The sequence below is a fragment of the Amia ocellicauda genome (assembly GCF_036373705.1).
Source record: "Amia ocellicauda isolate fAmiCal2 chromosome 11 unlocalized genomic scaffold, fAmiCal2.hap1 SUPER_11_unloc_3, whole genome shotgun sequence".
In the NCBI taxonomy this organism is placed as follows: domain Eukaryota; kingdom Metazoa; phylum Chordata; class Actinopteri; order Amiiformes; family Amiidae; genus Amia; species Amia ocellicauda.
The window spans coordinates 414008-431737 of NW_027102661.1; the positions used below are offsets into that span (position 1 = coordinate 414008).

Genomic DNA, 17730 nt, shown 5'->3' on the forward strand with positions numbered 1-17730 from the left:
TGCATGTCTTTTGCTTCTGGCCGGCATGTTTCTCAAAACATCCGTTACAACATCTCCCTCTGAACTCTCAACAGGTTCGGTCACCGCAACATCTTTATCAACCGAACCCCCCGCATCAGCCCCAGAACCATTTTCTTGAGAGGCCATGGTTAAAGTTAAAATGTATTGATCTTTTTCACCCTGTCTAACCAGACGGAGGTAGCGCTGTAACATGTTGGTATACAACTGGGCTTTGGAATACTGATTTAAATCGGCCCTGGCCTGTATAGCTTTCATTTCAGAGTCCAGGTTGTTTTCGGCCGTTTGTCTAATGGGCTCTGGCCCGACAACATTTTATCTCAGTTTCTCAAGCTGCTCCTGAGGGATCAAAAACATTTTCTGAGCATATTCCATTATTAACCCACTCTGGAAGCTAGAAGACTGGTTAGGAAAGGCACGGCTATGCTCAACAGCGGTCCTATAAAACCCCCGGTTTGATTAATCTTCTTTCTTTTTCTTTTAATAGAATACTTCTTATTAGCGATGATCTTGATAACCGCTTTTTGTTTTTTGAGTTTAGAATGTTGAGAAGGGGTTAGGGGTATATTACCGCGTAAGATGTTAAAAGCTATTTCACACAGGGTCTCGATCAAATCCGAGGGGGCCCCTGCCAGCACAGCTTTCCTATGGCGCGGGCTCCCCTCAAATAACATTTGCAAAAGTGGCAGATTTCTTTTAATCCGAACAGACATTCTTATTTATTTCCTTTTCTTTAGCACATACACTGCCGGCCAATCGGGCGGGCACAAACCTGTTCTGAGGCGAAAGTCTTCTGGGGTTTGTGCTTTTAAGTCCGCAATCAAGTACCCGTAGGGTTTTTTGGTGGCATCCTCAAATGCCTCCAAAAAGAACTTGGTCTGGTTAGGGTACATTTGACGAGCCAAGACGGTGACCTGTAGTTTATCTCTGGGGTTTTTAAAAAGAATTATATAATTGGCATATAAATTAATAGTGCGGCTTTTTTTACCTTGAAAAAATAGATTTTGAACTAAATAAATAATACTTAAATTCCTATGATGAGTGTACTTTGTGAAAGCTTTTTCCACTTCACTGTTGTCACCGGCCTGCTCCATCAGGTCATCAAGGATCACTAGATTAGTTTGACCGGACGGTAACAAGTCATCATCACACAACGAGGCGGGGAGACCTTGCACAAATTACAGACTATTTTTTTTCGAAGCCAAATCATCGTAGAGAGGTTGCCAGCAAGAGTAACACCACACTATGTTGTCAAGAGCTTGGGACACGGTTGCGTCCACATCTTCTATGATGTTCTTTATAAGATAGCTCTTCCCCGAATTGGAGGGACCGGCTATAATACAGGAGAAAGGGTGTTGAAGTCTGTTATCAAAACCACCACTAATATCCATAAGGCAGAGTGGTATAATCAGTCTTCAAGACTCTTTTATTGTACACCACCCTGAACCGTTTGTTTAGTGATCTATTTTCCAACGTGTACCCCTTTTTATTGCGATAGATCTGATTTCCGGCTGTAATAATCTCACGAGGAGGCGCGTCTTTCTCGTTACATAACTTTCTACCAGGGTCGTCAGAGACTTGATGTTAATGAGCTTGTTGTTACAATGGTTCAGAGTGAAACCCTTAACTTTCATACAGGTCTTACCCGCAGCCGTTCTGTATGCGTAAGTCTTAGGACCCCCTGAAACAAACTCCACTATGTGGTCCTGAGGATCTAGTTCGCTCGTTAACTCCCCAAGGTAGTCCCCGAGGGGAGGGACCCAATCCCCTGGCCTGGTGACAAAGATTACAGAGTCAGTATCATGATAGAGCGTGCTTTCCTGCAACTGATCCATTAAGTTGTACAGTTCAAGCCGGGCGTAAGCCGTGGTAAAAACCGCTATGAAAACATTAACGTTCCCCTGTTTGGTGGGGAAATCTTTAGGGGCCCTCCACTGGACCTGTGCCACGTGGTCATTTAAGAATTGAAAGTATGATACTGCATGTTGTTTGGAAAACATAAATTCTATGAACAGTTCAGGGGTTTTAATCAAGGTTGTGTTTAGATGGTAATTTCTTTCCCCAAACTTACCCCACAGACTGTTTAAAATCAGTTTGGACATTTGTCTCTTGGCGGGGTTTACAGTTATGTTCCCCGGCTCTAGACGGATCCCTTCCTTTTCAAAATATTGCTGAACGTATCGCTCTTTGGCCGCGGAGTCAACACACCATGAGGGATAGCCCGATGCCTCCTGTTTCCCTTTCAGATGGGTCATAATGTAATCAGCAAAAAGAGTATCAGATTTTTCAGAAAAATGCCAAACCTCATTCACCTTACCGACTCTGTAACCTTTCTCCACCGCCTTGTCAAGCTCAATGCTACACCAGACACCCGTCAGCGCTCTCTCTTCATCACTGTGCAGACAAGAGGTAGTTTGATTTTCAGTTTCCACACACGTTCTACACAGAGGGAACATCAATTTTCCCGAACACCTGTAAGGCAACACGGGTAAGAACAGCTCGCGAGGAGGGTACATGGTGACTTTGATCAAACCAAAGTAATGTCCGATTTCGAGAAAGTCACGATAAACAATGGTTGGACGCCCCACCGGGTACATTTTGGTCTTGTTGACATAAGGGTACAGACTGGTGAAATCATAGTAATCTACTCTCTCACCCTCCTTTATCTCATAATGTAAACAGAGGGCGTTGGTACGACCCCCAAATAACGCATCCCGGGGCTCTAGACGTTCAGGAAAGTCCAAGGTTTCCATAAACCGTTGTACCCCCGCTTCCTGTTGCTTCAGGGTCGTCCACTCGTGTTTCCAAATCACCAGCACGTTCAAACCATAGGTGTTTTTTAAAGTTTCAATTCGTTCCTGGAAATCATAGTACATATCACCGCAGAGTTTTTGTGTTACGGGGTTAAAGGTGTTTGGGTCGAAGCACTGAGGACAGCCATGGTAAATACAACCTGCAAACTCATAAGCGGTACGCCGCCCGGACATGTCGCTAAAACCGTCTAAGTCATAAGGCCCCATTTTGACTTCCCCTTGATTTAAAGCATGTCTGATGAAGATGTTATCCCGGGCACTCAGGTATTCCAGCCACTGTATGGAGACAGTCGAAAAGTTCTTTTGTCTAGCACGATAGTTGTCAGAAGTGGTGACCGCTATAGTGTTTTTCTGCAAGAAATTGGACCAATACATTTTCATGCAGAGAGACGCTATGGTCACACTTTGCAAAGGGTCGAGACCCGATGTGTTGATAACCTCGGTGCGGAAACGCACACAGGCTTCTTTAAGGATCACCACATCATTTTTACAATAAGCGGCCATCTCTTCTCGGAAATCAAAAACACCTCCCTTAACCGTATTGTACCATTTAAAGAATTCCTCCCTCTCATGAGACATCATAGTATCAACCCCATAATAAGAGGCGGGCGGGTAGGACCCTCGATAATTTTGAGTGTCCTTAGTATTAAAAAAATGGCAGAACCAACCTTTCTTCTGAGCCTCAAAACCCAGAGCCTTAGGCAAAGCGCTCAATTTCATGGGGAGGAAATTTAACGAGTCTATGTAACGTTAGTTGAAAGCTTCGTCGGTGAAACACATGATCTTGCTACCCTGAGCTATTATTTTTGGGGTCACCCCATTTTCCACCAGATACTTCATCAAAATGTAAGAATCATAACCCTTAGCATTGTGGGCAATAAATGTGTAATTGAGGTATTTTGGACCGCGATACCGCGTAAAGAAATCCCTGACACAACTCTCACCGCTAGCTGACCACTCACGATCCAACATGTCAATACAGTGTATATAATTAGCAACGTGGACCCCGTTTTCTTGCCGGCATTCAAAAGCAAAAAAGACATACCGGTTGTGCGGCGGCTCCTTTTTAACCGGCTGAATAAAGCACTGGTGTTCGGACCCCGGGGTTAAATCAGCATTACAGATCCTGCATCTCGGCTCCAGACATTTGTGTGGTTTAACCTCATGAAAACGGTACTGGAGGCAACACTGCGGGCAATATTTAGTTTGATCACAATAACTCCGTTTTTTAACACACTCAGCAGCGGCCCTCTGTACCTTATGCTCGGAAAAACAGAACGCTGAGAGACAAATCCTTAAGCAATCTTTACATCGGATGGTAGGGGCCAAACCCTTACGACATTGCGGATTGAAACAGACGTTACAGTAACCGTCACAGCGGTGCTTAAGCTTATCATTGAAGGCCTTATAACACCAATGACAAACATACGAACAACCCAAAAAAGCCGTCAAACTCTTTATTCCAAAGTAATGACTATCACTTAGGAAGAGAAACAGTGTCTGTGTATGGGTTTCAGGATGTATCTGAAATTTCACAAATACTTCCTTTACCTCACAACGGTACCACAAAACAGTTTTTAAAGACAACAACTCCTCAAACTTGGTGATGTCTGAAAAGGCAACCATCTGTTGAGAGTTTAAGCCGGCCCTCTGATGAAGCATTAAAGCCTCTTGCAGAGCTTGGGGTTCAGGCATGTCGGGGGTGAGTAGTTTTATTAAACTGTAAGCAAAACAGAGCTTATTGTCCCCACTGGAACTCACCACTAATTGCCTGAGCTTGGTCCTAATTATGTCGTTCTTCAAGCATTTCGACAGTCTTCTAAGCGCCCCACCCTCAGGGTTACGAACCACATTCATTACCAGAGACAGACTTTCATCAGCTAAGATGGCTGCGTTTCTTTGCAATAACGCTTCGATTTTAGCCAGACATCTAAATTATCTCCACTCAGCATTACAGATAGGTTGCTAAACAAATCATCCCCTCTGAGTTCTAACTGTACAACATCTCGAGGTCTGACCCTTTCAGCAACCTGTTCAAGCATTTTCTGCAAGGCCTCGTGTATGTTGACAAATATTTCTGCATAATTGTCACAATTTAAAAGTTCTGCAAAATTAAAACGCTGAATCATTTCAAAATTGTTATAGGCCGGTCTATCTATAATCACGGGATCACTGGTACTCTTGGACACATCATCATTTTGAACAAAGCCTTCACCCCCTACATTCTCACAGAGCATGTCCTCCACAGCCTTATCAGTCTCAGAACCCTCCACATTCCGAACACCCCCACTGCTGACATCTACAAAACCCCCTTTTTGAGGAGGCTCATTTAAAGCCTGTAAAAGTCCTTCAAAGATATCCAACCGGTTAATGTCAAGACCCTCCTCTATAGTGATGGCTGCTTCTGCCGCCATCCTGTGTTCTAATTGTCTCAAATCATTTATAATAGGGGCAGAATTTGGTCGGGGTAGCTCCTCCAAAGCCTCCACCATTTCAAACAAATCGGGGTGAACTAGGGGGTGAACCTCTATAAGCGCTACCGGTGGGAGGTGGTTATTTAGATCATTGACCATCTGTAACAGGTCGGGGTTCACCGGTAAGTGTGTTAATTCACATTCTATCAGTGGTAATTGGGGGTTATTTAAATCATTTATCATTTGTAATAGTTCCAGGTTCATTGGGACATCAGAGGAGTTCACAACAGGGCCGGGGATGTTCTCTCGGGAAGGTCTTTTTGGGGCCCTAGCTTGTTCATAATCCTTTAGTTTGTGAGTTCTTTTACCAAGTCAGGACATTTTTTAATTTATTTTTTATTTTTCCAACAACCCACAATAGTAAGGCGTTTTGTGTCTATTAAAACATTAAATACGGTACAATTTGTTAGTAAGGGTATTAATAAGGGTGTTTTGGCTCTCTATCACCAGGTTTTGCCCCACTAACACAAGTCTTTGATTTTGTAACAAAGTATGTAGCAACTCATGCCGACCTTCAGGAAGTAGCTCCGGGGGCTGGTGGCCTGGCTCAGCTTCAAAGGATGGTCGCTCCGGTAAATCTCGGTCGAAGGAGGTAGGGAGCGAGCGTATACTCATGGACGGAGACCAAGAAGGCCTTTGCGGTGACACCCTGGCCAAGCGCGGGGAACTGTTCCGCGTTTCTGTAGCCAAGAAATGGGTCTGGGGGGACGATGTTGAAACCAGGCCGTCGTTGGGTGGTGTGTCAGCCCTGACTGACGGCGACCCATGAGGTTGTTGGATGCCTCTATTTGTTCCGCCCGACAATGCGGCGGGCTGAATCTGGGGTGTTGAATTACCCCCAGAAGGCTGTGGCCTGAGTAGATGTTGGGGGGTCTCCAAGACCACCGTGGGGGATCCACTCGGTGATCTCACCGGGGAAGATGTTTGATCCCACTTAGACGGGGTAATTGTTCTCAATAGCTCATCCACAGAATGACTATCCCAAGAGTCTTGGGAAGAATAAAAATATACATTACATTTACATCTTTAAACGGCGACAAAAATCAAACTTAAAACAACATGTCCAGGACATTCAAAACCTTTAGCTTTTTTAGACCTTTGAAAATAGCCTTAGACATTCACTACAACGCAATATTATTTACAGACAATATATTTATTAGGACTTGATAATAAATGTAAAACAGAGAAGCCGCTGTAAATAAACTGTTTCTTAAATGTTTCTTTAAAAACTGTAATATTGTTAATAAAACACACACACACACAACAACATTTCATTTTTAAACGAACCTTCCAAGTGTAAACGCTTCCTGATCCCGGGACTTCCTGTTTCACAAACGTTTTCACGATCTGTTTAAATATTAAATACAATGAACACCTTCAAGCCTTTTCCTACAACCACTTTAAAACAGAAGTATAATAGCGGGAGATAAGCCAAACAACTTACTAAACCCTTTCGGACGGCTTTACTTCCTAACCAGACGGTACGGCAATCGGTCATTTCTAAACACGTTCCCCAGAAACAAGCCTAGACCTGTCCGGACTTCTAAAGATCTTTCCCAGAACCCCCCGCCCTACAGGAAACGGTCACCCATCGCTTAAATATTAGCCCTCAACGGGCAAACAAAGCCCTTTTAAAAACATTAAAGTTTGAATGATCTTACTTACCTCCACAGAATAATCGTTTCTTATGTTTTTCGGCTGGTTTAGCTTTTTGCACCGCTGTGAAGGTAAGAGACATGTTTAACCTTTAACCACACCGCTTTATAAAAAGCTTTAACCTCTTACAGGCTGCAGATATATACTCACAGCTATCAGATACCGGGGCTGACGGCTTTTCAGATTCTTGAAAGGTTACGGTTCTCGAAGGTAAAACGAAACAAGCCCTCGATGTGGAAGGCCTTTCGTTGTCTCGAACCACATTTCTTAATACTGTTAGACAGGATAATTTTTTTAAATTAACAAAACTGGACTCAAACATCTTACAGAATCGTTATACAAACAAACAGGGGTTTAGTTCTTACCCGGTCGGCAGACAGCCTGTCTAGGGACAACCACTTCTCTTGGTCGAGACATTAATCATAGGCCTTTCGATAGTTTCTGTGTAATTAAAGAGACCGGCATTAATATATATTAAAACGTTTTCATAACTCTAATGAGCCGCTTCAAAACCACACACACCCATACATAAGAACCCATGAGCGCAAACACAAAAATCTTACCGTCGTTGTTCCAGATGATCTCCTCAGCGTTGGGAATTAACTCCTGTTGACTGGCTGAAAAATAATTTCACAGAACTTAAAACAGATGTTATAGCCTTATTTACAATACATGCACACAACACGCTCTGAGTCAATGAAAATAATCTGAAGACTTGCCTAAAAACTCGTTTAAATCGAAGTCGCTGATGTTGTTTCCGGACATTGTTGATCTTTAGTCTTAAATCGAAAGGTCAGTATGAGTCTGTCGAGCTGAAGACCAGACCTTCATACTTATACTGATGGCCACATGCCGGATCTGCTTGTAAGGCATTGTTCTGGTCTGGCCTTTGTGCATCAAGACCTATAGTCAACAAACCACTAAGAATATTGCAGGCCTTTATAAGCGCTAAAAAACAACCTGAGCCAAGAAACTAACTATAAAGATCTAAAATAACTAGCGCTTTTACAGTGATTTTTTTTTTTTTTTTAATAGCGATGCTTTGTTTGGTATTAAACAAGTCACAAACTACTCAGAACAGCGTTTATCCCCGCAAAAGAGATATTTGGGTTTATTTTACAAAGCTTATAAATTATATAGGTTAAAAGTATTCTGAATGTTTTGATACCACATGCCATACGTACTGTTGTCTGAGCCCACCCCCGCCACCCATGGTGTGAGTGATTTAGCCTTGAGTGTTGTGATCTATTTAGCATTGAGTGATCAGTTGTTTTTATTTTTTAAACGATTCCTTATCATCAGGGATTGAGACTGCTAAAATACCTTAAAAGCATATCCTTATCTTAAGTCTAACTCTTATGAGCTTTAAGACCCTAGAATGTATTTAAGTAAAACGACTGAACACATTATGTGAGAGATAAAATATAACCACAGCTTTTTTTTTTTTTTTTTTACAAAAACAATTAACCTATACACACAAACACCCACACACACACCCTCTTTTTTAATTTTATTTTTAATTAAATTTGAGGGGAGAGACAGAGCCAGATACAGTGTGGATAACATAAGTACCCTATGCAAAACAGGCATTGTTAGGACCTGGGATCATAACAGACAACAGAACTTGTTGATCTTATAAAATGATTGGGCGAGAGAGAGAGAGAGACAGACAGAGACAGTGTGAATATGATAAACGCACTATTCAAAACTGGCATTGTTAAGACCTGGGACCATTACAGACAACAGAACTTGTTGATCTTATAACGGTTTAGATTTACTAAACCATTACATGTATATTTAAAAAAGACCCCCAAACACTACAGGAAGAGCCGACCCATTCACACTCTACAGTTGACCAACAAGAAAAACAAGAAAAACAGGTTATGGGCGGCCTTGTTGTTCAGGGTTTTATGGGTGTACACTTTCTGACGGATATGACGTAGGAATAATTAAGGAAATAACTCTACCTAAAATCACGCCTCCCAATTATGACGTAGGAATATTAATAAGCTTAGGGCATACGTCATAACAAAATAGGCCGCGCCCATAAAACCCTACTATCTACTCATAAGAGTAACAGCAATGTCGCCGATCCTGCTACGGTCGTATTGTAACAGCAACAACATGTATCGATTTTAAAACTGTCAGTTCCAGCGCCTCGCAAAGCTACCCTTCTGTGATCGTTTGTTCTCAAGGGTCAGGATTTCTTGACACTCCGAGGGATGGCCGGCCGCGTTACAGGGACAGATAACACGGCACTAGCACGCGTGCACCACGGGTTGTTTCCGCCCGGTTTCGAACCAGGGACCTTTCGCGTGTGAGGCGAACGTGATAGCCACTACACTACGGAAACCGACCTGTCCTGGTGTTTCGAATGGCTCCCATCGAAGCCGGCTGGTAAAACGCGCACAGGCGTTTCCCGTGGGCCAGCCTGTGAGATAAAGGTTTCTATTTTCACTGACCTATTTTGCATTGCTCAAGGACACATCAGGACACTTTGGAAACTCTTTCAAAGGAAGAACGCCCTGAGCTATGACAAGACTTACACTTACCCCAACAAGGTGATGCTCAATGGCTTGTTCAAACAGCTGCTGCTCGTCTTGTGCCACCATCAGACAATCACAGAGCTATTGTGCCTTCTACACCTTACGGTAGCTTTACTTTAACAATAATAATGACGGCGACCACGACGACAAAAAGAAAAACAAGAACAACAACAACAACAACAAGAACAATAACATCATCATCAGATTTTAATTAAAAGTGGCTACACCAGCGTTTACAATTTCAACCTGTCGACGGACGGACGCTCTGAGTCCAACAATTTCAGGAACTCCAATGAAGAAAAGCCACCTACCGCCTCCGGGGAACCACGAGGGCAAGCAGGACGAAAAGGGCTTGCCCACAGCAGGCTCTTTCCGCCCGGTTTCAAACCGGGGACCTTTCGTGCGTTAGGCGAACGTGATAGCCACTACACTACGGAAACCAACCCGTCCTGGTGTTTCGAATAACTCCTATCGAAGCCGGCTGGTAAAACGCACACAGGCGTTCCCCGTGGGCCAGCCTGTGAGATAAAGGTTTCTATTTTCACTGACCTATTTTGCATTGCTCAAGGGCACATCAGGACACTTTGGAAACTCTTTCAAAGGAAGAACGCCCTGAGCAATGACAAGACTTACACTTACCCCAACAAGGTGATGCTCAATGGCTTGTTCAAACAGCTGCTGCTCGTCTTGTGCCACCATCAGACAATCACAGAGCTATTGTGCCTTCTGCACCTTACGGTAGCAACAAATCTAACTACTGCTTTACTTTAACATTAATAATGACGGCGACTACGACGACAACAAGAACAACAACAACAACAACAACATCAACAAGAACAACAACAACATCATCATCATCATCATCAGATTTTAATTAAAAGTGGCTACACCAGCGTTTACAATTTCAACCTGTCGACGGACGGACGCTCTGAGTGCACCGATTTCGGGATACTTCGGAAACTCTTTCAAAGGCAGGACGCCCTGCGATCAGACAGTGCCTGCACTTAGCCCAACAAGGTGATGCTGAATGGCTTGTTCAAACGGCTGGTGGTCTTCCGTCACCACCAGACTATCAGAGCTATTTTGTGCCTTCAACTACATAAGAGTAACAGCAATGTCACCGATCCTGCTACGGTCGTATTGCAACAGCAACGACATGTATCGATTTTAAAAGTGTCAGTTCCAGCGCCTCGCAAAGCTACCCTTCTGCGATCATTTGTTCTCAAGGTCAGGATTTCTTGCCACTCCGAGGAAGAGAAAACGACGGCCGGCCATGGGGCAGAGAGATGAGGACGGGTAACACGGCACTGGCACGCGTGCACCGCGGGTTGTTTCCGCCCAGTTTCGAACCAGGGACTTTTCGCGTGTGAGGCGAACATGATAGCCACTACACTACAGAAACCAACCTGTCCTGGGGTTTCGATTGGCTCCCATCGAAGCAGGCTGGTAAAACGCACACAGGCGTTTCCCGTGGGCCTGCCTGTGAGATAAAGGTTTCTATTTTCACTGACCTATATTGCATTGCTCAAGGGCACATCAGGACACTTTGGAAACTCTTTTAAAGGAAGAATGCCCTGAGCTATGACAAGACTTACACTTACCCCAACAAGGTGATGCTCAATGGCTTGTTCAAACAGCTGCTGCTCGTCTTGTGCCACCATCAGACAATCACAGAGCTATTGTGCCTTCTACACCTTACGGTAGCAACAAATCTAACTACAGCTTTACTTTAACAATAATAATGACGGCGATCACGATGACAACAAGAACAACAACAACAACATCATCATCATCATCATCATCAGATTTTAATTAAAAGTGGCTACACCAGCGTTTACAATTTCAACCTGTCGACGGACGGACGCTCTGAGAGCACCGATTTCGGGCACTCCAATGAAGAAAAGCTACCCACCGCCTCCGGGGAACCACGAGGGCAAACAGGACGAAAAGGGCCGGCCCACAGCAGGCTGTTTCCGCCCGGTTTCGAACCGGGGACCTTTCGCGTGTTAGGCGAACGTGATAACCGCTACACTACGGAAACTGACACCGCCACGTCTTGCTTCAAACGGTTACCGTTGAAGCCTGCTGGTAAAACGGGCTCAGGCATTTCAGGTCGGCTAGACTGTGAGATGGCGTCTGAAGTGCCGCGAAAGGATGCCATTTTCACAGACCTGTTTGGCATTGCTAAAGGGCACATCAGGACACTTCGGAAACTCTTTCAAAGGCAGGACGCCCTGCGCTCTGACAGTGCCTGCACTTAGCCCAACAAGGTGATGCTGAATGGCTTGTTCAAACGGCTGGTGGTCTTCCGTCACCACCAGACTATCAGAGCTATACTGCGCCTTCAACTACATAAGAGTAGATAGTAGGGTTTTTTGGGCGCGGCCTATTTTGTTATGACGTATGCCCTAAGCTTATTAATATTCCTACGTCATAATTGGGGGGCGTGATTTTAGGTAGAGTTATTTCCTTAATTATTCCTACGTCATATCCGTCAGAAAGTGTACACCCATAAAACCCTGAACATCAAGGCCACCCATAAATACCCCCACCCCTCTGAAGGCAACGCCCCGAAACTCTCCTCTCTATTTAAGAACCCGCGCTGCTTTTAGGCAATACCTCTTTAATTCTCAGCATCAGAAACATCCCGCTTCTTCAACATGTCCAGCGACATCAACATGAAACCCCGCAAGAAACAATCCCGGGCAAGGGTTCCTGTACTCACCAATTTGAAGATTGAATGCTCCTGGGTGTTGTTCTGGGGGGCTCGACGGGGTTACCACTTTAAAAGGGATCCCAGCTATGTTGGAGTGGAGCTTTTTGCTTTGGGAGAGAAGGAGGGTACGTTGGAACCTTTTGAGACGGTAATTGAATACTCTTATGAGGACTGGTTGAAGGTGATGGCCTGGAGAGATCTGGGGCTTGTGGATAAGACTCTAGAAGGCTTGCAAGAGGGTCCAAGAGAATGCGAAATGGAGTCTCCGACTCAGGGTTTTGAAAGGTGTGAATGGGAAAGCTTGCAGAACTACGGTAGAGTGGTGAAGAGTCTATCTCTAACTACAGATCGTAAGGTTTTGTTTAGCAGTACCCTGATTACAAACCCTATTGAAGGGGGTGTGGAGGATCCAGAAAAACAGGTTACTGAAATTATGTTTGACGCCGTGGACTGGCCGTTCTTGAAAGAGGTCATAAACTGTATAAATGATGGTTTTGACATCTTGACCAAATGTTCGCAACTGGATTTGGTTAGAAGGAGAATATGCTGGATTATGGATTATATATCCCCCTTGAATGACGACGACGATGATAAAACAGACGACGTGTGGGGTTTTGGAGGGGGGTCTGACGGCTCAGGGGCTACTCTCTTCTAAGAGGGCGGTGTGTCGTGACGTAGTGAAGAGATAGGATAAAAGGCGCAACAATTCAATCATGGTTTAAAATTAAAGAGAATGTCTTACCTGAAAGCTGCGGACGTCGACAGGCTCTACAGGCCTCTTCAAACCCGGGATCACCCCTGGTTCTATTCCCCAGATTTTGTATACACTCTGGAACCCTTTGACTGCGGTTACTCTCCAAGACCTCAGACTCTGGACTGCTTCTGCAACTGGTTCTGTCATCAACACTCTGCAGCTAACCTGAGAGCGCTATTACACCATGTGCTTGACAGAAAAGTAGCCAACGCGAGCCTTTTCTCTACAGATTTAACCATCGATGAGGATCAACTTTCAAACCTGGAAAAGTTAATGGCTGCTGTAACAAAGACCGGGGGGTACGAACACTGGGATGAAGCGCTCAAGGGGGCCAAGAATGATATTAGGCCATTTCATCAACATCTGTATGACCTTTTACTGAGCATGTTTAATACACCTCTGTTTACTTTTAAAATAGGTCATATTGTTGTTTTATTTACATATGTAACTGAGGTGTGTGCCTACAAGATAAAGAAACAGGTATATTTGTTGATATAGATCAAGTAACCAATCATCTGATTTCTTTTTATCTGTACCGTAGAAAAAATTGTTGTGTATGTTATACTTTTCTCAAATGTCTAAAAAGGGGTATCTGCTCTCCTGAAGTTGAATAAAAAACCTTGTATAAAAACTTTGCGCATAGTGTGGGTCTGTGTGGTTATTTGACAGAATGACTCGGCAAGCTCCCCAAATGCAGGAACTATACTACAACCCAGCCAAGATTGGGGGTTTGGCGGGTAAGAAGGGTTTTCAAAGAGGACTCGCTGAGGCCGGAGTGAAGGTTAATGATGTGGTTGTTTCAGAATGGTTACGGGAACAAGACGCCTATACCTTACATAAACCTCTCAGGATTAACTTTAAAAGAAACCGCGTATATGCAACTGACATAGACTCACAATGGCAAATGGATCTAGTCGATATGTCAAATTTATCAAAACATAACAATGGTCACAAATTTATGTTGATGTGTATCGATGTGTTATCAAAATATGCCTGGGCTCGCATTCTACATAATAAAACAGGTCGGGCGGTGACAAGGGCCTTTGAGGATATATTGTCCCAGGGTCGATGTCCTAAAAAACTGCAGACTGATAAAGGAAAAGAGTTTCTCAACAGAGAATTTCAGAATCTACTGAAGAGACACAAAATACATCATTTCACCACCGGTAATGAGCTTAAGGCATCGGTAGTGGAGAGGTTTAACCGCACCATAAAGACCAAAATGTGGAGATATTTTACAGCGGTCAACACGTTCAAGTATTTTGATAAAGTTCAGGATTTTATCGATACTTGCAACCAAGGGTATCACACCAGTATTAAAATGAAGCCTATAGATGTGGATCAAAGTAATTCTTTTAAGGTCTATAAAAAATTATACGGACCATTTATTAAGAAGGGAAAAACTACTTATAAGTTCAACATCTGTGATGTGGTTCGCGTTTCAAAGCTAAGGAGTACTTTTACAGTTACCAAACAGTTGGCTAGAGACCCCCCCGTGTACCGGTTAAAAGACTATGACGGGGAGAATATAGAAGGAACGTTTTACGAAGCCGAGTTACAAAAAATTATTGTGGGTAAAGACAGTGTATACAGAGTTGAAAAGATATTAGCTGAAAAAACCCAGAACCGGAAAAAATATGTGTTGATGAAATGGCTTGGATGGCCTGAAAAGTTCAATAGTTGGGTCCCGGAACAACAGGTTTGCGATATTCAATCCTTATAACAACATGCCCGGGGTGTGTTGGGGGCATTACTTTCGATACTCAAGATCGAATCAGGAGGCTTCTACGTGACTCTACCCAGTAACGCCTCTCTCGATATATACCCTAAAAATGAAATATTTGGAATTTGGAAAATCTATAGATCTAAGGGGGTCGTGGGAAGTGGGGTTGGCGGAAATACAGTATCCTTACACTTGGGCTGTTTTACAAGATAAGGATGCCACTTTCGCCATTTTTGATGATGTTAAAAAGAGTCAATGGACATTCACGATACAAGGAGGTAATTATGACAATGTGGATAAAATATTAGATGAGATGCATAAACAGTTCTCAGAAGGCACCCCCAACATCAAGCTATATTACAACCCTATTAAAAACAGAGTGTACAAGGTGTCAAAACCAGGTATTAGCATTCAAACCAGCGGCCAACTGGGGCGTATATTAGGGTTCTATTCTGACACAGAGAGCAAGTTCTCAGAAGTGGTGGGGCTGCTTTTACACTCTTTATGTGTATACGGATATCATAACCCACCAGAGGGTCTGGGATAGTTATGTCCCCCTTTTGAGAAATGTACTTATTAAAGGTAAAAGCAATGACATGGTCACAATTACTTATGACAAACCACACTACGTACCAGTCTCAATGACCCACTTTGACAACATCACGATCGAAGTAAAATCGGATCAGAATATCAACGTACCCTTCCGCTTCGGTAAAGTTAATGTCAAACTACATTTTCGACCCCTGAAACAGTGTGTACATTATTAAAATGGCTACCTCGAGGGGTTATGTAGATCCTAGCGCCTATGTGGATTATTACAAGATGCAAGATGGAACGGCTTGCCCGGTTTTGTAGGAGCCCCCACAATGTATGGCGCCGGTCTAGGAGGACTCTTTCGTGGTCTCTTTAGAATGGCCGTACCCCTGCTTAAGAGAGGCTTTGCTATAGCCAGACCCCACTTGAAATCAGCGGCTAAAAATATTGTTAGTGACGTGTTCACCAATGTTATGAACCGGGCAGCTAGCCATGAGCATCAGGAGGGTTCGGGTCTCATGGTAATGGCGAGGAGGGGGGGTAAAAGAAGAAACAGCATGTGTCCACCAGGGCGACGAAGATCCGTGGCTAACAAAAAACGAAGAATCTCTCATTCTCCAACATATCGTGGAAACACTCGGAGAAGGAAGCAGCACAAGAAAAAACCTGCAAAAAGAAAGTCTCAAAGAAAGAAAAATAGAGCCTCAGGATACATCTTTTAAACATGTCTTTTTTCCACAGTCTATCGGAAGTATGCGTCAAATCAGAACTGGATCTGTTTACAGTTCCATACACTCAAACGAGTATAGATAAGATCATATATGTAGAGATTCCCCCTCTATCTGCAATTTCAAACACGGCCCCTCTGGAGTTTTTTATAGCTGGCAATGGCGAGGATTATATTGATTTGAATAACACATTTATTTTAATGAACTGTAAAGTGACTGATTAGGATGGCGATGCAATCGAGAAGACGGCCATCGCTGGGGTCATCAATTACCCGGTGGCCACCATGTTTTCACAGGTGGATGTGACCCTAAGAGATCGGCTCATTAGTCAAAGCAGCAATACTTACCCCTATAGAGCCATGATGGAGTGTAAACTTAATTATAGTGAGGAGACCCTAAGCAAACAGTTCAGCCCCGGCCTTTTCTTCAAAGACATCTCGGAAGCTATGGACGACAAGGATCCAGAGGGACTCAATAAGGGTTTGCAAAAAAGAACGGCCTCTTCAACAGAAGGGAGGACCTTTGAGCTAATGGGGCATATCCATGCAGACATATTTTTCCAAGAAAAACTCATGCTCAACGGGGTAGACATAAAAATTAAAATGATCCGTAGTAAAAGTGCTTTTTGTCTGATGACCCCTGATACGGAAAAATATAAACTGACCATATTATCGGCCTCGCTGTTTGTGAAAAAAGTGTCCGTCTCCCCGGCGGTTAAACTAGGACACGCGCAGGCGTTAATGACGGCAAACGCCGAGTACCCGATCGAAAGAGTCTATATGAAAGTCCACAGTATCCCCGCAGGGACACGGGTGATGAACCAGGAAAATCTGTTTCTAGGACAGCTCCCAAAACAGGTTATTATAGGTCTTGTGGATAATGATGCATTTACCGGGGTTTACAACAAGAACCCCTTTAACTTTAAACATTATAACGTGGAATTTATAGTATTGTACGTCGATGGTGTGCAGGTTCCATCCAGACCTTTTCAACCTGACTTTGAAAACGGCAATGCGGTTCGTGAATATTACAGTCTAGTACTGGCTAAGGGTCGCCATCTCAAGGATCAAACTCTGCTGATCGATCGCCGGGAATACTGCAGCGGTTACACCCTGTACGGTTTCAACCTGGCCCCTGACGAAGAGTGTGGACAACATTTATCACTGATGAAGACGGGCAATATGCGTTTGGAGATGCGTTTCAAGCAGCCTCTACCACGCACTGTAAATATGGTCGTGTATGCTGTGTTTGACAACATTATTGAGGTGCATCAGAGGAGAAACGTTCTGTATGATTATTATTAAAATGAACACCAGAGAGCTCAACCACATCATGAATGCCCTGGCCGGCTCACGGAAACTGTTTCAAGGAGTCTACGCCTGCGATCAGCTGCCTAAATTTAAGATCAAGAATTTACCTGCAATGTACATAATCAACACACACCCTAAAAATATGCCCGGAGAACATTGGCTGGTTATTTATCTAAGGGAGGACCAACGTGGTGAATTTTTTGATTCCTATGGAAACCCCCCAGATTTCAGACCTTTCCCTCGGAAGATCAATAACTTTCTGCTCAACAACTGTCAAGAAACCATTTACAGCTGTCGTCAAGTACAAAGTCTTCAGACCTTCACTTGTGGTCAACACTGTGTGTTTTTCTTATATAATAGATCTAAAGGAAGGTCATACCCCGATATTATGGCCGTGTACAGTGAGGATTTAGGCCAAAATGATAAAAAAGTGGCAGAGTTTGTCAGGACACTGTGGA

General features: G+C 43.7%; 2 non-coding genes across 2 annotated transcripts; both read right to left on the minus strand.

Annotated features, from left to right (window-relative positions):
* Nucleotides 1–9241: 9241 nt before the first annotated feature.
* Nucleotides 9242–9314, minus strand: trnav-cac (transfer RNA valine (anticodon CAC)). Its single transcript has one exon. It is a non-coding gene; the product is annotated as a tRNA-Val (tRNA).
* Nucleotides 9315–11475: 2161 nt separating this feature from the next.
* Nucleotides 11476–11548, minus strand: trnav-aac (transfer RNA valine (anticodon AAC)). Its single transcript has one exon. It is a non-coding gene; the product is annotated as a tRNA-Val (tRNA).
* Between the last annotated feature and the right edge of the window lie 6182 nt (nucleotides 11549–17730).